This window comes from Bison bison, unplaced genomic scaffold (assembly GCF_000754665.1).
Source record: "Bison bison bison isolate TAMUID 2011002044 unplaced genomic scaffold, Bison_UMD1.0 scf7180017864258, whole genome shotgun sequence".
Lineage (NCBI taxonomy): Eukaryota > Metazoa > Chordata > Mammalia > Artiodactyla > Bovidae > Bison > Bison bison.
Window position 1 is genome coordinate 477,735 of NW_011494830.1, and position 7,670 is coordinate 485,404.

Here is a 7,670-nt window from a genome sequence, read left to right on the forward strand (position 1 = left end):
AGTTAGAACTGGACATGGAACAACAGACTGGTTCCACATAGGAAAAGGAGTACATCAAGGCTGTATATTGTCACCCTGCTGATTTAACTTATATGCAGAGTACATCATGAGAAACGCTGGACTGGAAGAAGCACAAGCTGGAATCAAGATTGCTGGGAGAAATATCAATAACCTCAGATATGCAGATGACACCACCCTTATGGCAGAAAGTGAAGAGGAACTAAAAAGCCTCTTGATGAAAGTGAAAGAGGAGAGTGAAAAAGTTGGCTTAAAGCTCAACATTCAGAAAACCAAGATCATGGCATCCGGTCCCATCACTTCATGGGAAATAGATGGGGAAACAGTGGAAACAGTGTCAGACTTTATTTTGGGGGGCTCCAAAATCACCACAGATGGTGACTGCAGCCATGAAATTAAAAGATGCTTACTCCTTGGAAGGAAAGTTATGACCAACCTAGATAGCAGAGACATTACTTTGCCAACAAAGGTCCGTCTAGTCAAGGCTATGGTTTTTCCTGTGGTCATGTATGGATGTGATAGTTGGACTGTGAAGAAGGCTGAGCGCTGAAGAATTGATGCTTTTGAACTGTGGTGTTGGAGAAGACTCTTGAGAGTCCCTTGGACTGCAAGGGGATTCAATCAGTCCATTCTGAAGGAGATCAGCCCTGGGATTTCTTTGGAAGGAATGATGCTAAAGCTGAAACTGCAGTACTTTGGCCACCTCATGCGAAGAGTTGACTCATTTTAAAAGACTCTGATGCTGGGAGGGATTGGGGGCAGGAGGGGAAGGGGACGACAGAGGATGAGATGGCTGGATGGCATCACTGACTCGATGGACGTGAGTCTGACTGAACTCCGGGAGTTGGTGATGGACAGGGAGGCCTGGCATGCTGCGATTCATGGGGTCGCAAAGAGTCAGACAGGACTGAGCGACTGATCTGATCTGATATATCTTCTTTGGTGAGGTGTCTGTTCAAATCTTTGCCTATTTATAAATTGGGTCATTTGTTTTCTCACTGTTGAGTTTTAAGTGTTCTTTGTATATTCTTAATGCCAGTCTTTTAAGTCCTTTAAAAGAGACATTTTTCCAGAGACATTTTTGCAGAGACATTTTTCCAGATCTGTGACTTGTATTTTCATTTATTTAATGGTGTATTTCTCAGAGCAATTTTAATTTCATGAAGCCCAACTCTCAATTCTTTTTTTTCTTGGATAGTGCTTTGGATATTGTATTTAGAAAGGCACACTGAAACGCCAGGTCATCTAGATATTCATACTATTTTCCAGGAGTTTTATAGCTTTGCATTTTACATTTAGGTCTGTGTTCTATTTTGAATTCTTTTTTGTTAAAGGAATAAGGTGTGTGTCTAGGTTTATTTATTAATATATTTTTGTATGTGGTTATCCTGTTTTTTCCAATGGCATTGAAAAGACTGTCTTTTCTTCATTGAATCACTCTTGCCACAGATCAGGTGACTATATTTGTGTTCTATTCCACTGTTCTATTTGTGTTTCATTAATACTGCACTGTCTTGGCTTTATAGTAAGTTTAAGTAGAGCAGCATCAGTCTTCTGACTTGATTTTTCTTTAATGTTTTACTGTCTATTTTGGATCTTTTGCCTTTCCCTATAAACTTTAAAATCAATTTATCAATGCCCACAAAACAATTTGCACAATTTTGATTGAAATTGCATTCAATCTATAGATCAATTTGGAAAGAACCAACATTTTAATGATATCAATATATAATTTATCATTTCTGTTGTTGTCATTGTTCAGTTGCTCAGTCATGTCTGATGTTTTGAAAGCCAATGGACTGCAGCATGCCAGGCTTCCCTGTCGTTCACCATCTCCTGGAGCTTGCTCAAACTCATGTCCATTGAGTCAGTGATGCAATCCAACCATCTTGTTCTATGTCATCATTTCAATTATCAAATCTACTTTGTAAACCACTGAGGAAGATAATAGTATACTGGAAAATGTCAAATACTATAGTCAGAAAATTTGGATTTATGCTTTGGATTCACTACTTTGATTAGTGCCATTTTGAACACATAACTTACCCTCTCTGAACTTTGTCTTTTATCTGTAAAATATCTACAACAGAGAATATTAATCAATATTGTTACTTTCTACATAACTATTTTATTGGCTCTTTTTTCACTGCTTCGAAAAATGAATATGGAAAAAGGAAAAAACAAAGAGGAAATCTGATAGCTTTTGATTTGTGTTTTCTACATTTTAAATCAATATAAGAACCTGGGAAAAAAAAAAAAAAAGAATTTGGGGACTTAATGTACTGCCAAGCCAACAATATTAAGGAAAAATCAATTTCCCCAGTTGAGAGAGTGTACTGAACTCAGTTCACTTAATTCAGTACGCTAAACTCCCAACAACACAAGAGAAGGCTCTACACATGGACATCACCAGATGGTCAACACCGAAATAAGATTGATTATATTCTTTGCAGCCAAAGATGAAGAAGTTCTATACAGTCAGCAAAAACAAGACCAGGAGCTGACTGTTGCTCAGATCATGAACTCCTTATTGCCAAATTCAGACTTAGATAGAAGATAATAGGGAAAACCATTAGACCATTCAGGTATGACCTAAATCAAATCACTTATGATTATACAGTGGAAGTCAGAGGTAGATTTAAGCGACTATATCTGATAGACAGAGTGCCTGAAGAACTATGGATGAAGGTTTATGACATTGTACAGGAGACAGGGATCAAGACCAGCTCATGGAAAAGAAATCCAAAAAAGAGCAAAATGGCTGTCTGATAGGCCTTACAATAGCTGTGAAAAGACGAGAAGCGAAAAGCAAAGGAGAAAAGGAAAGATATACCCATTTGTATGGAGAGTTCCAAAGAATAGCAAAGAGAGATAAGAAAGCCTTCCTCAATGATCAATGCAAAGAAAAAGAGGAAAATAACAGAATGGGAAAGACTAGAGATCTCTTCAAGAACATTAGAGATACCAAGGGAATATTTCATGTGAAGATGGGCTCAATAAAGGACAGAAATGGTATGGACCTAACAGAAGTAGAAGATATTAAGAAGAGGTGGCAAGAATACACAGAAGAACTGTACCAAAAGATCTTCACGACCCAGATAATCACTGGGTGGTCACTTACATAGAGCCAGATGGTGTGGTCACCCATATAGAGCCAAATATCCTGCAGTGTGAAACCGAGTGGGCTTTAGAAAGCATCACTATGAACAAAGCTACTGGAGGTGATGGAATTCCAGTTGAGCTATTTCAAATCCTGAAAGATCATGCTGTGAAAGTGCTACACTCAATATGTCAGCAAATTTGGAAAATTCAGCAGTGGCCACAGAACTGGAAAAGGTCAGTTTTCATTCCAATCCCAAAGAAAGGCAATGCCAAAGAATATTCAAACTACCACACAATTGCACTCATCTCACATGCTAGTAAAGTAATGCTCAAAATTCTCCAAGCCAGGCTTCAGCAATACATGAACTGTGAATTTCCAGATGTTTAAGCTGATTTTAAAAAAGGCAGAGGAACTGGAGATCAAACTGCCAACATCTGCTGGATCATTGAAAAAGCAATAGAGTTCCAGAAAAACATCTATTTCTTCTTTCTTGACTATGCCAAAGCCTTTGACTGTGTGGATCACAATAAACTATGAAAAATTCTGAAAGAGATGGGAATACCAGACCACCTGACTGCCTCTTGAGAAACCTGCATGCAGGTCAGGAAGCAACAGTTAGAACTGGACATGGAACAACAGACTGGTTCCAAATAGGAAAAGGAGTACATCAAGGCTGTATATTGTCACCCTGCTTATTTAAATTATATGCAAAGTACATCATGAGAAACACTGGGATGGAAGAAGCACAAGCTGGAATCAAGATTGCTTGGGAGAAATATCAATAATCTCAGATATACATATGACACCACCCTTATGGGAGAAAGTGAAGAGGAACTAAAAGTCTCTTGATGAAAGTGAAAGAGGAGAGTGAAAATGTTGGCTTAAAGCTCAACATTCAGAAAGCGAAAATCATGGCATCTGGTCCCATCACTTCATGCAAATAGGCAGAGGAACAGTGGAAACAGTGTCACACTTTATTTTGGGGGCTCCAAAATTACTGCAGATGGTGATTGCAGCCATGAAAATAAAAGACGCTTGCTCCTTGGAAGGAAAGTTATGACCAACCTAGATAGCATATTCAAAAGCAGAGACATTACTTTGTCAACAAAGGTCCATCTAGTCAAGGCTATGGTTTTTCCAGTAGTCATGTATGGATGTGAGAGTTGGACTGTGAAGAAAGCTGAGCGCTGAAGAATTGATGCTTTTGAACTGTGGTGTTGGAGAAGACTCTTGAGAGTCCCTTCGACAGCAAGGAGATCCAATTAGTCCATCCTAAAGGAGATCAGTCCTGGGTGTTCATTAGAAGGACTGATGTTGAAGCTGAAACTCCAGTACTTTAGCCACTTCATGCGAAGAGTTGACTCATTGAAAAAGACCCTGATGCTGGGAGGGATTGGGGGCAAGAGGAGAAGGGGACGACAGAGGATGAGATGGCTGGATGGCATCACCAACTCGATGGACATGAGTTTGAGTAAACTCCGGGAGTTGGTGATAGACAGGGAGGCCTGGCATGCTGTGATTCATGGGGTCGCAAGGTGTCGGACATGACTGAGCAACTGAACTGAGTGACTGACTGACTGACTGAACTCAGTGGTATAAGTTAGGTGGAAAGTGAAATAAAGAAGAGATAGACAGAGAGAGAGAGAGAGAGAGAGAAAGGAAGAAAGAATGGAAGGACAGAAAGGGAGGAAGAAAGCAAGAGAAAGAGAGAGAGAGAGGTTGAAAATAGCCAATAGGAACAGGCAGATATTCCTTCTCCCTGCTTCCTACCAGCTAAGACATAACATGAAAACAAGTTGAACTCTTGCTAAGACTTGAATCTTAAAATACTGACCAAAATGGCTGGGCAGTTAGAATACATTCATGGAATCATTCAGTTCAGTTCAGTCACTCAGTCATGTCCGAATCTGCGACCCCATGAATCACAGCACGCCAGGCCTCCCTGTCCATCACCAACACCCAGAGTTCATTCAAACTCACATCCATTGAGTCAGTGTTGCCATCCAGCCATCTCATCCTCTGTCGACCCCTTCTCCTCTTGCCCCCAATCCCTCCCAGCATCCGAGTGTTTTTCAGTGAGTCAATTCTTCGCATGAGGTGGCCAAAGTACTGGAGTTTCAGCTTTAGCATCAGTCCTTCCAAAGAAATCCCAGGGCTGATCTCCTTTAGGATGGACTGGTTGGATCTTCTTGCAGTCCAAGGGACTCTCAAGAGTCCTCTCCAACACCACAGTTCAAAAGCATCAATTCTTCAGCGCTCAGCTTTCTTCACAGTCCAACTCTCACATCCATACATGACTACTGGAAAAACCATAGCCTTGACTAGACGGACCTTTGTTGGCAAAGTAATGTCTCTGCTTTTCAATATGCTATGTAGGTTGGTCATAACTTTCCTTCCAAGGAGTAAGTGTCTTTTAATTTCATGGCTTCAATCACCTCTGCAGTGATTTTGGAGCCCCCAAAAATAAAGTCTAACATGGTTTCCACTGTTTCCCCATCTATTTCCCATGAAGTGATGGGACTAGATGCCATGATCTTCGTTTTCTGAATGTTGAGCTTTAAGCCAACTTTTTCACTCTCCTCTTGCACTTCCATCAAGAGGCTTTTTAGTTCCTCTCCACTTTCTGCCATAAGGGTGGTGTCATCTGCATACATTAGCAAAGTCAAAGTTTCAATAGTAGAGACAAATTTAGCAACAGTCTAAGTGATGGTTTCTCTGTTGTAACTATAGTCAGATTCTTGGTCATTTTTTGCTTCTGATCTGTTACCAAGTATTGTTATCCAGGCTTCCTACTTATTCTATGGGCTTCTAGATATCCTAATAAATCTCTTTTCTTTAAAACAAAGGAAACTATGTTGGCCCCATTTATTGAACAGAGATATCTGAGTGTCACCAAAATTGTTACCAGAAATGAAGTTCCAGATCCAGAATTTTAGAGAAATGGAATAAAACTAGGTAGCATTACCTATTATAGATGAGTCTAAAATCAGTAAAACTCTTTTGAGTATTAAGACATTAGAATATCAAGCTTGTAAAGGAAAAAAAAAGTTAACTGAATTAAAATTTAGATTTACATTAAAGCAAAACCTATGGGGCTGTAGTTGAAACTGGATAGACTATGTTATAGGTTGAATTGTATTACCTAAAAATATACATTGAAATCCTAACCTCCAATATCTCACTCTTATTCACGATGATTTTTTTTTCAAAACAGGGTCATCACATATGGAATTAGTCAAGTTAGGATGAGGCCATTTCATTAACATGTTGTTTAGTCTCTACATGGTTTTATGTTTTTCCTTCTTCTTGGTATTACTTTCTAGTTTCATATCACTGAGGTCAATAAAAACGCTTGATATAATTTCTATACTCTTAAATTTGTTGTGACTCTTTTGTAGCCTAGCATGTGATCTATCCTGGATAATGTGCCATATATACTGGAAAAGAATGTGTGTTCTGCTGTTTGGGGTTGAAATGTCCTATAGATATCTATCAAATTAGCTTGGTCTAATGTGCCATTTAAGGCCACTGTTTCATTATTGATTTCCTGTCTGGAATGATCTATCCATTTAAATAAGTGGGTTGTTAAAGTCCCCGACTATTACTGTCAATGTCTCCCTTTATATCTGTTAATATTTCTTTATGCATTTAGCTGCTCTTATATTAGATGCCTATGTTTGTGAATGTTATATTCCATTCTTGTGTTGGACCTTTTATCATGTACAATGACCTTCTTTGTCTTTTATTTAGACTTTTTTTAAGTCTACCTTGTCTGATAAGAATATTAGTACCCCAACATTCTTTTTGTTTCCATTTACATGCAATATTTTTTTTCCCTATCTTCAGTCAGTGTGTATTGAGCTCTAAAGAGAATCTTTGTGAGCAGCATATAGATGGGTCTTCTTTTTTATTCAGTCATCCACCTTATACCTTTTGATTGGAGCACTTAGTCTATTGATGTTTAAAATTATTATTGATAGGTACAAACATTGCCATTCTGTTACCTGTTTTCTGGTTGTTTTTGCAATTGTTCTCTGTTCTTCATTAGTCTCTTCCCTTGTGGCTTGATCATTTTCTTTAGTGTTACATTTGGGCTTTCTCCCTAGTTTTTGCTTATCTATTGTAGGTTTTTTGATTTTTGGTTACCATAGTTCAGTTCAGTTCAGTGTTGCTCAGTCGTGTCTGATTTTTGCAACCTCACAGACTGCAGCACACTTCCGGACTTTACCCAAACGAATGTCCACTGAGTCAGTGATGCCATCCAACCATCTCATCCTCTGTCATCCCCTTCTGCTCCCACCTTCAATCTTTCCCAGCACAAGGTTTTTTCAAATGAGTCAGATCATTGCATCAGGTGGCCAAAGGACTGGAGTTTCAGCACCACTCTTTCCAATGAATATTCAGTAATGATTTCCTTTAGAAAGGACTGGTTGGATCTCCTTGCAGTCCAAGGGACTCTCAAGAGTCTTCCCCAACACCATAGTTCAAAAGCATCAATTCTTCAGCACTCAGTTTTCTTTATAGTCCAACTCTCACATCTATACATGAC